Source organism: Haliotis cracherodii, unplaced genomic scaffold (genome assembly GCF_022045235.1).
Source record: "Haliotis cracherodii isolate W230 unplaced genomic scaffold, xgHalCrac1.p SCAF_3, whole genome shotgun sequence".
Taxonomy (NCBI): domain Eukaryota; kingdom Metazoa; phylum Mollusca; class Gastropoda; order Lepetellida; family Haliotidae; genus Haliotis; species Haliotis cracherodii.
The window spans coordinates 11,660,438-11,679,715 of record NW_027266286.1 but is presented as its reverse complement, the minus strand read 5'-3'; the positions used below and the strand labels follow the sequence as shown (position 1 = coordinate 11,679,715).

At 38.8% G+C, this 19,278-nt stretch overlaps 1 long non-coding RNA gene across 1 annotated transcript; it reads left to right on the top strand.

Moving 5' to 3' along the window:
* The first annotated feature begins 5,638 nt into the window (after window positions 1-5,638).
* Window positions 5,639-12,025, top strand: LOC139475174 (uncharacterized). Its single transcript, XR_011654016.1, has 3 exons — window positions 5,639-5,788; window positions 6,084-6,167; window positions 11,579-12,025. It is a non-coding gene; the product is annotated as an uncharacterized lncRNA (long non-coding RNA).
* The last annotated feature ends 7,253 nt before the right edge of the window (window positions 12,026-19,278 follow it).

Here is a 19,278-nt window from a genome sequence, read left to right as displayed (position 1 = left end):
TCAAATACACTGAATGGTTTTCGAATTCTGCCCCGGAAACAAACACCATCCCCAATTGAGTCTATGTCCAACTTCATTCCATAAAAATTTAAAAAAAAAAAAGATTAGAAAAATCCCAAAATATCCAAAGGCACCACTTCAGTATATGACTGATAGATTTGCCAAGTTTCAATCAAATACACTGAATGGTTTGGGAATCCTGCCCCGGAAAAGGAAATGATTACGGACTGGCTGATCGCTATATCCCCCCGCATTATATGCCCTTTGACATTGACCTTTGACATAGCATATCAATGTGTTATTCCAAAGATGTCCAAGCAATGCATGGTTTCATACGATATCTGTGGCTATCAAACTGAGGCAAAATATTGGAAAATCCCCATTTGCACAGCTGACTAATGAAACATAAACAACAAACAAATTATCAATTTCTTTTATTTATATGCCTATATCACACATTGGACAGTGTTCACATGATGGTTCCTGATGCAGTATGCAATTTCCTCCTATTCTTCAATACTCATAACGGAGCGGGATAACTGTTCGCTTGAAAGCATCAGCAGACCATGCTCACCAGTTCAGAGTTACAAACATCCTTTTCCTTCTATATTGCCATGGAAAAACAGGAACCAGGATGAGGGGAGGCCAGATGGGCTCTATCCCTGTTGCATTGTGTTAGTAGAATTGTGAACATTCTAGCTATTTGGTGTTTGTGTCCACATTTATAGACAAGTAGTCGCAAACATCATTCCTTTCAAGTGATTACCACATGGCCAAAGACAATAATTTCTTCAACGTCCTTGAAGGGTCCCACTCCAACTTGGCATTGGATGGTCTTCTCACATTAGCCAGACCAGCCTTTGTGAGTGTGTCCCAGTGTCAGTTGGCATATAACTTCTCGGTAGGCCCCCATTGAAATAACAGGACTCTCCTCATCGCTGTCTGCCAATCACTTCGGAAATCTGGAAGGGTCCTTCCAGACTGTCAACCTGTCATCCGGGTATCTCAAGCTGGACTTCAGTTTCTGCAGAATTATGTATAAAGAATGTAGCAATAGAAAAGAATTGTTGCAACATGTACTTACAGATAAAAGGCAGCAAATTCAAGCCAAAGTAATAGATGAGGTAGCAAGTGGGCTCATTGATCGCTCGTAATCGTACCCAATAACGTGGGATGTTGTCCATAACAGTCATCATCGGTGCGTCTGGATCGAGCTCATAACATTATTCACTGGTTTGTCTAGTTGAGATTTGAGATTTGATTATTTATAATCCTTGTCATTTAGCCGAACTATTGCTGGATGTGGTGTTAAATGAATGAATTGGGTTTAACGCCTCTTTGAACAGTATTCCAGTTATATCACGGCATGTAAGCTTGATGTGGGAAGAAACCTGAAGTGATGCAGGTCTTACATGTTTACCACTTTGATGAAACCCACAAGCAAGTGTATGATGCTACCATCGATTCAAACCCATGACCATCGGTTTCTGTCAAGCCCAAGAGATGCAACTATGCACAGCAAGTTGTGGTGCCTTTGATAATTAGGCTATCCATGCCAATAGGTGATAAAGAACAAGCAAACTGAAGCAATATTTGCAGAATAGCTACATGAACATGATGAACCAAACAGAATAATTTCAAATATTTACCACTCACTGCTACTCTTCTCTTGTTCCTCATTGCTGCTCTTTTTCCATTGATGCTGTGCAGATGACTAACTCATTCATTCATCCAGACATTCTGCAAACATAGGTAGCATTCACATTACAGAAATGTCCAAACTGTACATGCTGTACATAGAATTCAACTGAAAAGACCCCAGTTGAGATTCCAACTTAGAACTGTTCTTATTAAAATATTTCATCCCAAACATTCAGAGATAAAACATAACCCCATATTTAACAACTGTCAAACAATTATTTGACAACAAAGCCAGGGTCATTCAACATACACTTTACATAGGGAATCACTTGTTGCAAAAAACATCCTCGCCAAGGTCAGAGTCATTCCATGAAATATTCAATTATTAAGTTATGAAGCAAGGACATAACAGTGTAATTATTAAAATATCTTAAGCATAAAAAAAATAAAGTCTTTGGTGGCCATTATTGTAAATTATAGTCTGTATTAGCATCCCACCTAGATCTTTGTACTTTTCTTCATTATCTATAAACAGCGGATCTAATTTGGATCATCTTGTTTTGACCACAAGTCCATTACGCCCTTTAAGCAAATCCTTGTCGTCATAACAAACAGTTAACCATAATACTAAAAAAGGACCCTTGGTGTTTACGGTAAAGTATGTAGAGCAGGAAAATATCTAAATCAATCCGTTCCATAAGATCTCTGCACAGAAATCATAAGGTCACGAAGCCCTGCTACGTACCTGGCATCCGCATTTGCTGCCAATCGCCTTTCCAAATACTGTTGACTTCCGCGTTGTGGATGGCTCAGAAGAACTTTGGCCGGCATTTCCGTGGTGGAGGTGAATGAGAACAATGTATCGATACACGAGGTAAGCTTATCGTAATCAAGCATCACAGTGTATATCGATACACGAGGTTTGTTTACATCCATGTTCTAAAATGGCGCCCTGGGCCTAGATTTTCGAAACGATCGTAGCCCTAAAATTATCGTAAATTTGTCGTAAGGAAATCGTAGGCTATCGTAGCATATTTTCGAAACTATCGTAGCCCTAAGATATCTTAAGATTGTCATAAATCTAAGATAGTCCCATACCTGTCGTAAGTTTTTTTTTATCTTCATCCAAGATGGCGGCATACTTTTCCATAGATATTTTGCCAAACAATTAGTCTGCTTTACGTTCAAACACTGACATTTCATTTTGTAAAACTGTGTGATTCAAATTGACACTTCGAAAACACGAAGAACGCATCAAGGATTTCACGTCAAAAATGTTCTTAATCGCGACAGCGATCCACATAACTGTGGAGTCGATAGCTTACAACATATTTCTATCTGAGTCTATGCTGAAGAAGTGTGAAACAACATACCTTTTCGATATTTTGGGAAGGATAAAAATTTCGGCAGGCTACAGTAATGACCGTGACCTCATTGATATTTCAGGGGGAGCTTATCTTAGTTCAAACTCTAGTTGAGAGTGGTTTCCCTTTGTATTCGCCCAGGACACCTTCCTCAATGTTACAGTTTTCATATAGCGCAGAGTTCCGCTGTTATATTTCCTGGATCGCATTTGTGTCAATGCTTTAGTCTTTATTTTCGCATTTTATAAAATTATAGCAATCTACATCTGTAAAAATACCTTAAAGGTTTCGCATAAGTTTTTACATCTAAAATCGTTTTGGGACGGGTGGTTTTAATAATTGAATTTTAACTATACAGTGTAGTATTTATTGACTTAACAAGGAAATACATGTGATCAAATATTTGTATACAAATTACAATTACTTTTGCAAGAAAAATATTAGATAAATATTTTTCTTGCAAAGGTAATTGTAATTTGTTTCGTTTTAAATTTAATAACTATGTTATCTATATCATCTTGAAAGACAAATATTCAAAACTGTCTGTTGAACAATTGCATTCTTTAAAACAATGATTAACGGCATACAGATGTATTCAATTAAATATAACGATTTACTGAAATTTTGACAGTAAAAGTTAAGCACAGATTTTCGTATCGACAAATCAAATAGAAAATGGATTCCCATGCTTGTTCTGGTTCTCGTCAAAATGTAGCATAGTTTGCAAATTCCAATATATGTTCGCAGAAAAAAAAGTTTATTGAATGAAATTCAATGATCAATATAAAATACACATTTTCAACACAATAATCTTTGCATTCAATAAACCGGTTTTAAAATGTTTTGGTGTTTTTAATATTTAAGTCTACATCTTTCCGTTTTATGTTTAAAAAATATATAGATATACTTGAGACCATTCAAACAATAAAATCGTTGTCACGTTTAGGGTCAGCGGACAAATACTAGTAAATGATCCTCAGCAATTCTGTCAGACAAGCCAAACATCATTGAACTACGTTCTGGAATAGGTTTGACACAATACAAATTATTTCGTTCCTCAGTCAGATTTAAATGAAATCAGACAAATCAGTTTATTAGCTCTACTTTATTTAAAATGATATAAAATGACTACATTATATGTATGTTTACGTTAACTTGTGGCGTGTTCCATGAGACAACATAACTTGACAATTCCGAAATTTTCTCTCTTTGCGAACGAAAATTAGTGTCACTTTTAAATTTTGAAAAGAATTACGGATCTAGATAGATAAAAAATAATTTCATCATCTAAATACTTAAAGCTTGATATTGTATTTAAGTCCTTGGTTAATTCGTGAAATATATTGGATACATAAATAACAAAACAAACTTAACAAGCTTAGATTGTCATAAAATCTTGCTTGTGGGTGCGCTGCTTCCTGAACAATTTTTGTTTTGAGTGTTTCCACGTATAATGTTGGTATTTACACTAATATAAACTTGACTTTTGACATAAACACAAACATATACAATATACATCACTTAACATCAGACTTGAACACGCATGTTAAATACTTAACGCATATGCTGTTCGTTCAAAGGTCTCGTCATTGTCATTTAGAATAACGTCCCTTACTTTCATCCTTGACTTTGTACGCGATGTGTTTATATTATAAAGTTCTGCGCAGTCACGAGTGGACCATTTGAAGGGAAAAAAGTGAAGTATCTTTTGGCACATTATTTCCATTCTAAGAGCTAAAGTGTGGTAACACTATACTTATTGATTATTACATTTTTGGGCTTTGAAAAATGCTATTGCATGGCACACGAATGCTTTTTGGTGTTCGGTTAGTCATGGCACCTTTTATCATAAGAACAACACGTCTACATGTAGGACATATGTAGTATTGTACAGAATTTCACTCAAATATGTGCGTGTTAAACAATGTGACCTGACAGTGTGATCATGAATTCCGTGTCATTTATCTATGTTGTTGTTATTGTCAGCAGTTGGGGAATCCCCGTGACGTCATTGGGAAACACCCGCTTTTTCGATCTCTAACACAAATGAGTTCTCTGTTACGATAGGTATCGTAGCTCTGAACGATCTGCGACAGGTTTACGATAGTTTAGAAAATCTATCTTATCTTAACCTTAAGATATCTTATCTTTGAACGTAAGTTGCTAAGATCGTTTCGAAAATCTAGGCCCTGGACCGTAGGGGAATATGGGTAAAATGGGCAACAATGCAGTTTAACGGGCGCAGCCCGAGCTCTACCATCCGCTCAATTACCGCGCTATAGTGCCACCGCTGTCTCGTTATACCGTTACCGTGCCTCACGCTCTGGTGACTCTCGCTTCAAGATCCAACACCCGTTTTCGGTCAGGGAAACTTACACATCTTTACAATCAAACACCCGTTCTCGGTCTTAGGGAAACTTACACATCTTTACGACCAAACACCCGTTCTAGGTCTTAGGGAAACTTACACAACTTTACGATCCAACACCCGTTTTCGGTCTTAGGGTAAAATGGCTTGTTCCGGGTTAACACTAAGCTGGGCCCCCGTCTCTAACATCACAATATATTTTGGCGCAAATTGACGCGCGCATAGGGAGCCGGGAACCAGTCAACACGACACAAGCTTCGTTCCCGGCTCTCTATGCGCGTCGTCAACTTGCGCCAAGTTATATTAGAGACGAGGCCCAGCTTATACACTGAACACGATCGGTCATTTCATCAAAATTGGCCAAATATTGAGATTGCAGCTGAGGTCATGCTGGCAGCTGAAATGACACATTAAGGTAAGGAATATGTGAATATTACAATAATCACGTATTAAAGTAATTTACCACATGTAAGCCTGTCACATGTGACACATTAACTTTTATAGCCAACATGTAAGTAAATGTATAATTATATTTAATTTTTATAGCACAAGTAGCCTGTCTAACATATGTTAGTATTTGCTTATGTATATAATGTAGAAATATGTTTACCTTAACTGGATAATTTGTATGCTAATGTGACTCACTGTCTTATTTCACATACTCCCTTTACTCTGTGAGAATGATTAATAGCCTCAACATATTTTTCCAGATGTGAAGAATCAAGAACAGCTTTAATGACAGGGAAGTTTTGCATCAGAGATCATCGTGAAGTGGAAGATAAGACATTTTAAGGGTATGAACATTTTCACTTGAACTAGTTGAACAATAACCATGATGACAACTTTATCATGGGGGAATTTTTGGTGGTGGGGTAGCCTAGTGGTTGAAGCGTTCACTCTTCGTGCTGAAGACCCAGGTTTGATTCCTGCCACATAGCTGCGATATTGCTGAGTGTGGCGTTAAACAACAAACAAACAAACAAAGCTAACAGCCACATACTTACTCATGTGGGGATTGCAGGTTGAAGTTGGTCCCCATCAACATGATCAACCTATGCTAGTTGTAAGTGAGAACTTAATGGATCGGGTAATCAGGCTCGCTGACTTGGTTGATCCATGTCATTGTATCCCAATTGTGTGGATCGATGCTCATGATGTCAATCACTGGATAGTCTGGTCCAGACTTGATTATTTACAGACCGCCGTCATATAACTGGAATATGGCTGAGTGCAGAGTTAAACAACAAACACCAACATGATTCTACAACCTGCTCTTGTGGATACCATTTTGTGGATCCTACACATAACTTCTTTTCAGGTCTTAACTATTGCAATATGTTCTACTACATGTGTTTTAAACATATTTTTTTCCATAGTGAACTGGATTTGCAAACAAGCTTATCTAAATGATACTCAAATACAAAATAAGTATTAATAAAATACTAATTCTATACTATTGCAAACTATCAGTTGAGCAATAATGTAATCATCTCATTATAAGTAGATAATGAAGGAGAAGTCAATATTTATTAAATCTACCAGATTCTGAGATACATGCAGGTATTGATTGATTTATTTCAATGTTTTCCTGTACATAACTTTCAACAATTCCATATAAAGCTTTCTTATATCATATCCATCCTGTATAATAATACCTATTATTTCTAATAATAGCATAATTTGGACACACAAATAAGTAATGAATGGTATTTTTCTAACAGGTGCCACACATGCGGGATAGGTCATTTGACATGAATCAGTTTTATGTGAATTTAAATCACTACAAGCTGATTTGAGTCATGAAAGGATATGACTTCGATTCTGTGATAATGGAAATGCTAAAACATCTCCCAATATTAACCATGCTATTACAGAATCTGTTCACTTGTTATTGTAAGTAAAATATTTTGAAACGATTACATCCATCTAATGATTGTTTGTATGTGTGATATGCCAGTAGAGGTATATGTGTACAAGCATGTGCATACACGTAAAAAACTTATGTATGTTTGGCTAGGTACCAGTATATGAATGAGTGGTTTTGTGCGACTTGTATATTAGCATCATCATAGTTTCAACAGACAGTTCAAATGTTAAATGTCTTTGTAGGGAGAATTGCATATCAAAACTGTCATTATTTTATAACTGATGCATAGAACTTTTTAAGTATCTGGCATGATACATTTCCTTGGTCCACAGAAACATGTTACCAGTAAACTGACTGACTGGGAAACTAACTGAGTGAGTGAGTGAGACTTGGAGATTTAACGTGCGCTTTCTGACTTAAAGCGTATTTCGCACACGGGCCCGGCCAGGCCATTTAGTGTAGTATGAAATGGGAGATGAAATGATGTGCAAACCAGAGGGGGAGTTTATTGGTTGCTTAAATAGGATTTTGAAATTTTGAGATTTGGAGTAAATGCCTGGAGGGTGTGGTGATGGACTAAGGGAGTTTGTTAGGGTGTGGTTGTTGTATTATGTGGTTTGTTGGGTGGTTGGGTTGTTTATTAGATGCGATTTATTAGGTCTGTTTTTGTTAGGTATACGCCTAGGGCTTTAAATTTTTCAACGTTATTTTTTGGGTTTAGGATTGCTTCTAGGGTAAGAGCCTTGTTTAGTTTTAGGTTTGATTGTAGTGTTGCTCGGTAGGTGTGGTAGTGGGTGCAGTGTATGAGTGCGTGTTCTGGGGTTTCTAGGTGTTTGCAGTGAGGGCACTTGTCGTTTGCGTGTTTTTTAATTTTTAGGAGGTGGCTATTTAGTTTTGTGTGTCCTGTTTGGAGTTTGGTGATTATTCTATCGATTTTTTTTGATGGGTGGAGGATTTTTGGTTTGGTTAGGGTTTTTTTGAGGATTTTTAGGATTTGGCTATTGGATTTTAGATAGAGGTTGTGCCATTTTGGGGTGATTTTTCGTTTGTTGATACTTTTGATCTATGATTTTGATATGGGTGGCTTTAAGCTTATTTTCGGGATTTTGAGGGATTGTTTAGCGGCCTGATCAGCGTTTTCGTTGCCGAAAATTCCTACGTGGGCCGGGATCCAGATAAAAACTATTTGTTTGCCTGGCTCTTTTAAGTTGTTTGCGCTTTTTAGTATTTGATTTATGAGTTTAGGGCGATTGTTGGTATTTTTATTTTGGAGGGCTTGCAGTCCACTTAGTGAGTCCGTGAGTATGAGTATTTGGTTGTTTTTTTAGCTTGCTGGTTATGGAGGGCTGAGGCCATGCCCATTAGTTCTGCTGTAAAGATGGATTGGTTGTCTGGGAGTCGGAAAGATTGCGTGTTTCTTGTTGGTCGTGCGATGTGGACTCCGAAACCTGTGCGGTTGGAGATTGGATCAGAAGATCCGTCTGTGTAGATGTGACACCAATTTGGCCAGTGTTCGTGTATGTAGGCTAGTGTGGTGGATTTGGCTATGTTTGGGTCGGTTTGTTTATTTATTGAGTTGGCTAGTGATATGTCTATTTGGTGGGATTTTGAGTTTAGGAGTATATGTATTGGATTGTTTGCAGTTTTGCTTTTGGTTATCTATTTGGTGTTCGTTTAGGTGGTTTTTTATTCGTTGGGATATTGGCGTAAGTAGAGGGTGTTTCCTAGTTAGAGCCTAGTTTTGTGAACTTATGTTTTGGCTTAGTAGGTTTTGGATGAGGGGATTTGAATGGGACGCGGCCCAGAAGTTTAGGGTTAGGTGTTGTCTGCGTAGGTTTAGAGGCATTTCTCCTGTTAGGGCCTGGAGTGAAGTGAGAGAGGTGCCATGTTGGGTTCGCGTGACTAGTTTTAGAGCCTGATATTGTATTGAGTCTAGTTTTTTTGTTAAGTTTTGGTTAAGAGTATCGTAGATGGCACAGCCGTAGTCTAGTTTGGATCTAATTAGAGAAGTATAGAGTGAGAGGAGGGTGTCTTTAGAGGCACCCCAATTGGAGCCAGTGAGACATCTTAGTGTGTTTAAGTCCTTGCTGCATTTGGTGGTTAGGCTTTGGACGTGCGCATCCCATGAGAGATGTTCGTCGAAAATTAGGCCTAGGAACTTAGTTTGTTTTTGGAACTTGATTGGTTTGTTGTTTAGTTTGAGGTTAGGGGTGGCCTGTCTCATATTTTTATGTTTGAATACTATTCCTGTAGTTTTTTCAGAGTTAAGGGAGAAGCCCCATTTATCAGCCCATTGCTGTATTTTGTTTAGGGATTTTTGGAGTAGGTTTTGGGATGTTAGGATACTTTTAGAGCGGATCCAGAGGGCTCCGTCACCTGCAAATTTGGATGTGTTTATTTTAGGGGATAAGCCCTCAAAGAGATCGTTTATCATTATGTTAATGAGTGTGGGGCTAAGAATATTGCCCTGGGGAGTGCCATTTTCTAGGGGACACTGGTCCGACAAGGCCTGGTCTATACCCACTGTAATTTTGCGTTTTTTTAGAAAGTCTTGGATGTAGTTTACGATTTGACCTTTTAGTCCTATTTTTTTAAGTTTTTGGATTAGCCCGTTATGCCATACCATGTCGAATGCCTTTGAGAAGTCCAAAAAGATGCCTGTTGTGTATTGTGTATTAGTCTATTTTTGGCCATAGATTCCATTACTTTGCATAGGTTGGAGGTTAGGGATATTGGTCTATAAGAGTTTGTTTGGTTGGTTGGTTTGTCGGGTTTAGGGATGGGGATGACTAGAGCCTGTTTCCTAAGGTTTGGTACCTGGCCGTTTTGATAGATTAGGTTATAGAGTTTTAGCAGTGCCTGGAGTAGTTTGGGGGGAAGTTTTTTTATTATTTGATAGGAAGTTAGGTCTAGACCTGGGGCTGTTCCCTTTTTCCTATTTTGGAGTACGTAGTTAAGTTCTTCCATTGAGTAAGGTTGGTTAATTTCGAGGTTATCATTATTTGGTTCTTTGATAGGTTTGGCTTCTGCTTTGAGTTTTTGTTGGAATTTATCACTGATGTATAAGAATCTTTTTTGAAAAGGGGGGTGCACAATTAAGATCTATTTATTGTCTTTGGTGGTAATTTATACAGAAATAAAGATTTTTTTCGAAATAAAAAGGCGGGTGCGCACCTCCGCAGACCCCCCTCTGTATCCGCCCATACTATTAAGGTCCCTTAAATGTAATATACATAGTTTTTAGTCGATTTTTCAGGTGGTTCTTTTCAGTTGATTTTTTGTATCCGTGTCTATTTTGGCCTACCAGTTAATGGTAGATATTAAATATCAATAATAAGTGAGATAATTATTTTCACTGGGCTCCCATTGCAACTAAAGCAAGGAATGATTCAAATTAAGCCTGATTCAGCTGCTACATTGAAATTTATTTCCTCCTCTCATCAGTAATTCAATCAGTTGTATAGTGACATGATATTTGGCGAAAATATCTGTTGTATGAAATCCTAATGTTACTTACTTTTGTATTTGAGATGATATTTGTATTTGGTAGCCTAGTGGGTAATGCGTTCTCCGATGCACTGGGTTCTGTTCCCCACATGGGTACTGTGTGAAAAGCCCATTTCTGGTGTCCCCGCAGATATATTGCTGGAATATTGCTAAAAACTGTGTGAAACTATACCAACTTGCTCACTCATTATATAGTATTTTGAGATCACTTACATGACTTGTGTGATGGAAAGTTTTGATAATTATGAATACCGTATTCGACGTTATAAGCGCCCAGGGCGCTCTCAAAGTTTTTCTGGTTTATGCTGGCAGCCTGAAATGTTTATGTACGACAAATATATTTTTCAAGAATTGTATTATACGCAAATAAATAAGTTTTGTATACATTGATCAATTGGAAAGGGTGCTAACTGAGATTGTTCACTAGCCAATATATTAGCAAATATTCCCGTGGGCGCTCATTAGAGCGAGGCACTTATTACGTCAAATACGGTAGTTCTGTTTTTATGTATAAGAACCTATTTTATGCAATTTTGCATTGCCTTGTTTACCCTTCCTTATATTTTGATGTAATGCAAACATTTGAGAAAAATTCAGGTGAGCCTCATGGCACTACAGGAATTGTTTTCAGAAGATCAATTACAATTTTGTATTTTCTGTAAAATTTACTGTTTGCTATGGCTTTTTTACATTGGTTAACATGGTTTGGTTAACAGTTGCTTGATAAATTACCTTACTCCTTGAGAAACCAACTTTTTACCCTTTGTCAATATATGTGTGTTTCTTATATTTTTAATAACAAGCTTTTAAAGATGTTATAAATTGTTTCAGGTACCTGGATTTCACGACACCAGATCAGACAAGTCATACAAAGGACTCTCCGGATGATGAATAATCCTCCCCAGAACAACTAACAGGTTCACCTCAGAAAGTGATGATTCTGAATGAATAATGTCACATCAGTGTGATTCTGTAGATTGTTTAATTACGACACTAATCAAGTCTAAAGGAATTAATACCACAGCAGTGAGACTATGTTTATGTGGTGTACACTGACGCTGACTATACCAATCTGAATGAGTTTTGTGGTTTACTGCACAAACATAATTGACTTTAGATATTCTTCTACCTTGAAATTCTTCTGAGATTTGACTAACTTGTTTATTTAGAAAATGGCATTGAAGCATCTGTTTCTGTTTTTGAATGTTCTTGCAAACACCTCTGGTTACTGAACCAATGAAATGTCATAAAATCAATAAATATGATTTTTTATCTTAACACTTTTTTTGTTTTGCTTCTAGAAATATGATATTGATCATTCATAACATAGGTGCTTACATATATCAAATATACTAATGCCCTGAATGTTTTCCTACAATAAATAGAGCTCAATGAATGAAGTTTTTAGTTCCATGTCAGTAGAAAAATTACATTGATATTTTTATGTACCAGTACTTTATTAGGTGTTTTCTGTGGATGCCATTAGTCTTATGCACCCATTTGGGTTAATTATATTCTGTTTCATACTTCAATGAAACTCGTCTGTCAAGATGTAACAAGTACTGATACAGTTCCAAAATAATCTTTTAATCTCACCAGGAACAAAGATCCAAGTGAGCACATAGCCAATGATTTTCTTTTTTTTGTCAGAGTGAGTATGGTGTTATTCCACTTTATGAGCAAAATTCCAACAATATCATGATGGGTGACACCAAGCAATGTACTGATGTGGTGAATCGAACGCCTCAACCACTAGGCTAGAACAAACTGGGAATATGAAGATGAAATGTAAGGATACCATCATACCAGGACTGAATGCTTTTCATTTAATACGCTGAACATCTAAAATGAAATATATATGAACTTGAAAAATGTTTTCACCAAAAGTACATGCCCATAGATCTCAACTTTAAGGGGATATTTACAACTAAAATAACACAGAATATTAATACAGCTATCTGCTATGCCCAGGCTAACATTATTTACTAGGAGAAAAACATCTCGAAAAATTGCATCCAGATACCTGCCGGATACCGTCAGCAATGTTCAATTTTCATGGTAAGTTTCCAATATATTTTTAGGTGTTTCACACTTAATTGAACAAAATGCACCCCCCCAATTTGAAAACTCTGAATGAGGTATCCGGTGCCGGATCCCTGGACACCCAGATTGAGGTATCCGGTGAGGTATCCGGTGCCGGATACCCGGATTCCAGGTGGCATAATTTCCGGTGAGGTGTCCATGCCGGATACCACGGATCTTGTATCCGGCAAGGTATCTGCCACCGGATACCTGAACGCGTTTTGGGTAAGTGTCCGGTGGTATCCGGAAGGTATCCGGATACCGGTAACTGCATTTTCTTTGCTGTGATATACATAACAATAGACAGATGTTTATATAACAGATAAGGTTGATGTACACTGATTGATAGGTAGTTATGATAAGACAAGTTTATACAAGAGATAGGGTTGATGTACAGTGATTGATGGGTATGGGATTAACACAAGGATTACTAAGAAGGAATGTATGGGAAGCCAGTTGGGAGATAATAGTTCAGTGTTGTTTTGGCGAGCTGATGAGATCATGGAAAGCTGGAGAGATGTAGTATCCTTGATCTCTGTTTATGGCTGGCTGAATTCTTTTGATGAAAATGGCTTCTCTAAATTTTCTGAGTTTCAAGTCTTTCTGGTTTGTTGTTAAGATCTTGACGTTGTCCCACTTAATATTGTGGCTGGGGTGGATTTGGGTGTGGTCAGAGATAGCAGATAAAGAGTCTTTTTTTAGGACAGAGGCATGATGTTCTTTTAAGCGTTAGTTGAGAGGTCTTGAAGTTTCACCTACATGAGTCGCCACATTCACACTCTATGTGGTACACAACACCAGCTGGATCTTGTTGGCGTCTGCTTGGTGGTTTACCTGTGGCATTGAGGAGGTTCTGAATTGTCTGGCCTCTGAGGAACACAACGTCTATATTGGCTTCATGTTTAAGTAGTCTGCGGATCTGATGGCTGGTAGTTCCTATGTAGGGCAGGCTGATGAAGAAATTATTTACAAATAATTTGAATGTATATGTACAAGATGAGGTACATATAAGATTCACAAAAGTCAAGGGCAATTAAGACAGTTTGAGAAGATGAGACACTGAGTCAGCAAAGTTTAGATATAGGTTATGCACTTTTTTGGTGATTTTTTGCTTGTTTACACTTTTAATTTCTGATTTTGATATGGGTAAGTTTAACGTTATTTCTGGGATTTTGAGGGATAGTTTAGCTGCTTTATCGACGTTTTCATTACCGTATATTCCTACGTGGCCGGGGTTCCATAAGCATGTTATTTGTTTGCCTGCCTTAGGTCGTTGGAGCTTTATTTGATTTATTAATTTAGGTCGGTTTTTGGTATTTTTGTTTTGGAGGGCTTGCAGACATATATGCCCATACAACTTGCTATGAGGTGCCATTGTGAACACAACCAACCGGTCTTTCGGGTATGTGATGTGGGCAATAACTAGGACAGTGACTATACATTGTTATCTTGTCATGCTCTAGTTAAAGGCTTCATACTCGTTTCGTGTTGTTACGGCTTTGGTGTTTTCTTCCATCGATAAGATAAAAAAGACAGCCAATTCTAATTTCCTCAATGATCCGCCGTTACAAATTCCATTTGGGGTAAAAAGCAAAATAGTGATGAAAATCATATGAATTGGTCACTGCAAATCAGTGATGATACCAGGGGGTAGCGAAACGGGTCTGGGGGGCACGGGAGGCGCCGCAATTCGCTGTGCAGAGTTGCGTCCCTTGGGCACGCCAGAAAACTAGGATTGTGGGTTTGAATTCCGGTTCGCCACGATTATGCTTCTAGGTTTGTCAGCACCATACCCGAGCTCGTGTGTTTCGCGGAAGTGGTAAACGTCCAAGACCTGCATCACTTCGGGCTTTCCTCCCACATTAAGCTGACACATAACCGTAATACTGTTAAAAGCGGCGTTAAACCCAACTCACTCACTCACTCACTCTTTTTGAGAACCGAGTCTCATCTGTAATACGTCAGCTTTATTCATGTGGTTATGATAATACTAGTAGAATATTGGTGCTTTTAATCAGACATTCAAAATTGTCATTGTCATCCATCATTATCAATAAACAGTCATTACCTAAACCCAACTCACTCACTCACTCGAAACGGGTCTGCATGTTCTGCTCTACCCGCAGCAAACAGTCAATTATTTATACTGTTAAAACGTTCTAACTGCAACTGGGTTTCTCTTAAATGGTAACTAATTGGCAAAATATACCAGTGGCGGACGCGCTTGGATGCCTTTGAGGTGAGGTGAAATTGGGTTTAACGTCGTGTGTTTGTATGGCTGCTTGTACTAGTCCGGACTGATGCCGATTTATAGTATATGCCGCAGTTTAACATGAATACCCCACTCAGACAAAGTATACTGACTCCGAGCCGACCAGTCCTTGTTTTAGACCTCTAATGCCGAGCCAGACAGTGTCACAAAGTACCATATTTGAACGTCTTTTGGTATGACGCGACCGGTGATCGAACCCCGGACCTTCCCCTCTCCGGGCGCCCGCTCTACCACTAGACCACGGAGGCGGTTGGATGCCTTTGAAATCTTCCTGAACAACCCCACATGCCCGTGTCACCAACATGTGAAGGCTGACATGGGCAGCATAGCGTATCGTTGCTCGACGGGTTCCCGGCTGACTATAGATATTTGATACGCGTTTCACAAGGGCGTCTACACCATCGGACATATACAGCTGTGTCAGTTAAATGGTTTAGCAGTTGAAGCGAAGTAGGCGCGACAGTCGGCATATATGATAACGGCAGAATTTGCGAAACAGTCTGCGTTCTTATCTATATGTAAACATATGAACACAGTATGCCATTTAGAAAGTGGTCAAATGTAACAGATGTTACATTTGGGATAACAGTTTCATTGTAAAGTACAGATTTTCGTACTTTTTGTAAACATAGACCATAACATATTTCATGGTCTCTGATGTAAATCATATTTGGGGTGTATTGCCATCTTGGCTCATTACTTTTGAAAAACTGATGGGGTATTACAGCTTCACGTAACATAAACGTAAAAGGATATTTTAACTCGACATCTACCTCTCTCATATTGTACATTGTACATAGAACCATTTTGTTCTCTTGCATTGAAAATGTATATTTAGACGAGTTAGTGGTCGATATATTTCACTCTTCCAACTTCGTTATGGCCAAATGCAACGAAAACTTTAACTTTCCTTTCGACATAGTTAATCATAAGCGACATATAATCCTATTTTATTACTTGCCCGTGAAGAGATCACCCGTTTAATAAACATACAGCTGTATTACACATTGCGGAATACCAAAACGCGTGCTTATGTACTCTCGGAACACGTTTCACGAAAAATATTGAAAGCTCTCAACATCCCTTGGCTTATTGAACGACATTGCGTGTGGAGATGATAGATCACTGAGAGGAGCTTAAGCACACTCGATGACCCCAGCATCCTTGTTGCTGGGCTGACGTCACATGGCATTGTTTCGCCGAAGGATCTTGCAACAAAATTCCACAAATTACGTCATCGGGTATTGTGACGTGATTGTAAACTTTGAGGTGCAAGGCCCCGTTCCACAAGGCGATCGTGCTGTAGCGCAACGACAGTCGTTGGTCTAAGTTTAAGTATGTGAGTTGCGATAACCTTAACGCTACGATAATTTTGTGGTAGACCGTTGTATGACCGTTGAAGGTAGACCGTTGTATGGTATTAACTTTCAACTTTTGACGTGTTTGAAGTATTATTCTGTTAAACTCAATTGTATTATGCCGTGGATCGTGTAGGTGTCAGCCTATTCACACTCTTCAGTATAATTCTAAAAACGTTTTAAATGGCAAGTAATGAATAAAATACTTAACTCGCAACCGTGTAAAACCAGTTTTATAAAACTCGTGAATAGTTGTGGTATCTGACTCGCTTTCGCTCGTCAGATACCACAACTATTCACTCGTTTCATAAAATTGGTATTACACGGGAGCTCGTTTAGTATTCTATATCTAGGTAGCCATCGTTTGCTTAAGGTAAATCAGTGATATGAGCAGATACTCATAGAGATTAGTCATCTTATTTTGCTTTGTTGACAAAGACAAAGCGTGTGAACATGTCCTGCACAGACTCACAGGTCATCGTAGCAGGTCACTGTTTACATGAACTTGGTGAACCGTGCGCTATCAAGGTCTTCGTTACTTGCCGCTGAAGTTATGTTACGAACTATAAGCTCCACGAGGTAAGAAATAAGGAAAACATACCTCCAACCTTACTTTCTTTACAAATGAATATTTTAAGAAAACTTGATCTGATGATAATATTGCATATCAGGACAATCGTATGCACCGAGGATGGCCCAGTCGTCTAAGGCGCCGCGATTCGCTGTGCAGAGTTGCTTCCGTTGGGCACGCCAGAAACCTATGATTGTGGGGTTCGAATCCCGGTTCGCCCCAATTATGTTTCTAGGTTTGTCAGCACCATACTCGTGCTCGTGGGTTTCACCGAAGTGGTAAACGTCTGAGACCTGCATCACTTCGGGCTTTCCTCCCACATTAAGCTGACACATCGCGATATAACTGGAATACTGTTAAAAGCGGCGTTAAACCCAACTCACCCACTCACTCAATGCATGATGGGGTGGTCTGTTTTGGCTCTTTCCTCTCTTTCCTAATCTATCCGGAATCAGTAAACCACAGAACGCCACAGAAAAGGCGAGAAGGTAAACTCTGAAGATGACTGCTTACGACAACATTGATGATCATGTAAACCACCTTGAAACGGAATCTTTGGTCGCATATACTAACAGACTTTCTGCATATTGTTAAGCCAACGATAGTGCTGCCCGCAAGTAGAAACGGGCTATCTTTATTAGTATTATCGGACCCGAAACGTTTGCATTACCTTTAGAGAAGCTTAGTGTCTCCGGAGTCGTTCAACTAACTCATACGAGTTATTGAAAATCGAAGCCCTCTGCAAATCATGCAACGGTTGAATTTCAAAACGTGTTCACGGCGACCGGATCAGTCTATTGGTTGGTTTGTTGTTTAACGCCGCACTCAGAAATATCCTAACTATATGACGGCAGTCAGTAAATAATCGAGTCTGGACCAGACAATCTAGTGATTAATATCATGGGCATCGATCCATGCAATTGGGATCGATGACATGCACCAACAACGTCAGCGAGCTTGACCACCTGATCCTGTTAGTCGCCTCTTACGACAAGCATAGTCGCCTTTTACGGCAAGCATGGGTTGCTGAAGACGTATTCTAACCCGGATCTTCACGGATCCAGTCTATTGCAGCATACATGGCTGAGTTGAGATGTATTGCAGAATAATGGGATTATGGTCTGGAAATTGAGAATATGATTTGCGGTAGACATGTGTGTAGTGTTTAAGACGGTAGAATTAAATGGAGACTTCTGTCTTGGCCTGATTTCACCTACAAGGAAAACGCATAAGTCATCGAAACTGCTAAGAACATAGCTGATATTCTCATCTAGCTTCACAGGCAGATCGGAATGCAAAATGGGAAAGCGGGGCACAATCTTCACTTGACAACCATCCAGACACTTATTGCCAGCATGATACGACGGTACTAGGCATAACGTGGATCACATATGCGTTACCGAGAGTGTTGTCAGATAATGAAGTTGTTTTAGTGATTTTTTAACGATTCAGTTTTAGTCAGATACTCTCATTTTGACGTGTGATCTGACTAATTATAGGTCACATGTTGTTTGCTGATATTGTGTAGCACATGTCAACAGAGCTTTGTTCATCAAACAGGTCTTCAAGCAGATTGTTTTAGGGTATTCCGTCAGATGAACATAAATTAAATTTGACTATTACCTTTAAAAGTGGTGATCCTTAGCACACTTTGAGTATTACAAGTAATCGGAGAGCGGAAGGTCCGGAGTTCGATCCCCGACGTCATACCGAAATACGTTAAAAGATGGTACTTGTTGTTACCCTGTCTGGCGCTCGGCATTAATGGGCTAAAACAAGGACTGGTCGGCTCGGTGTTAGTACACTGTGTCTGAGCGGGGTATTCATGTTAAACTGCGGCATGGTATCTCAGTTAGCTAGCACTATAAATCGGCATCAGCCCGGACTAGTACAAGCAGCCACACACACACGTGCATGCACGTCGCTATATAAGAGCAATAATCTTGGACGCGACGTTCAACCGAATTTCACCTCACCTCAGTTGCGGTTTACAACGTCCACAATATTTCGGACTTTAACACGGCCATATCTAGCAAATCTTTACTGCACATACAGGGTTGCTAGGCGGAGGAATTGATAACCCATTTGTGTCGTTTCAGGTTTCGTAGTAGTACACGAGATGGTCAGATGTGAAAAACTAATCACGTGATCGTTCATTGACTGATGTACACTTTTTCGTGTTTTTCAAAGCAGATTCGCCAATCTTAACTCAATCGATACTTTTATGACAAACACTTCACAGTACTTA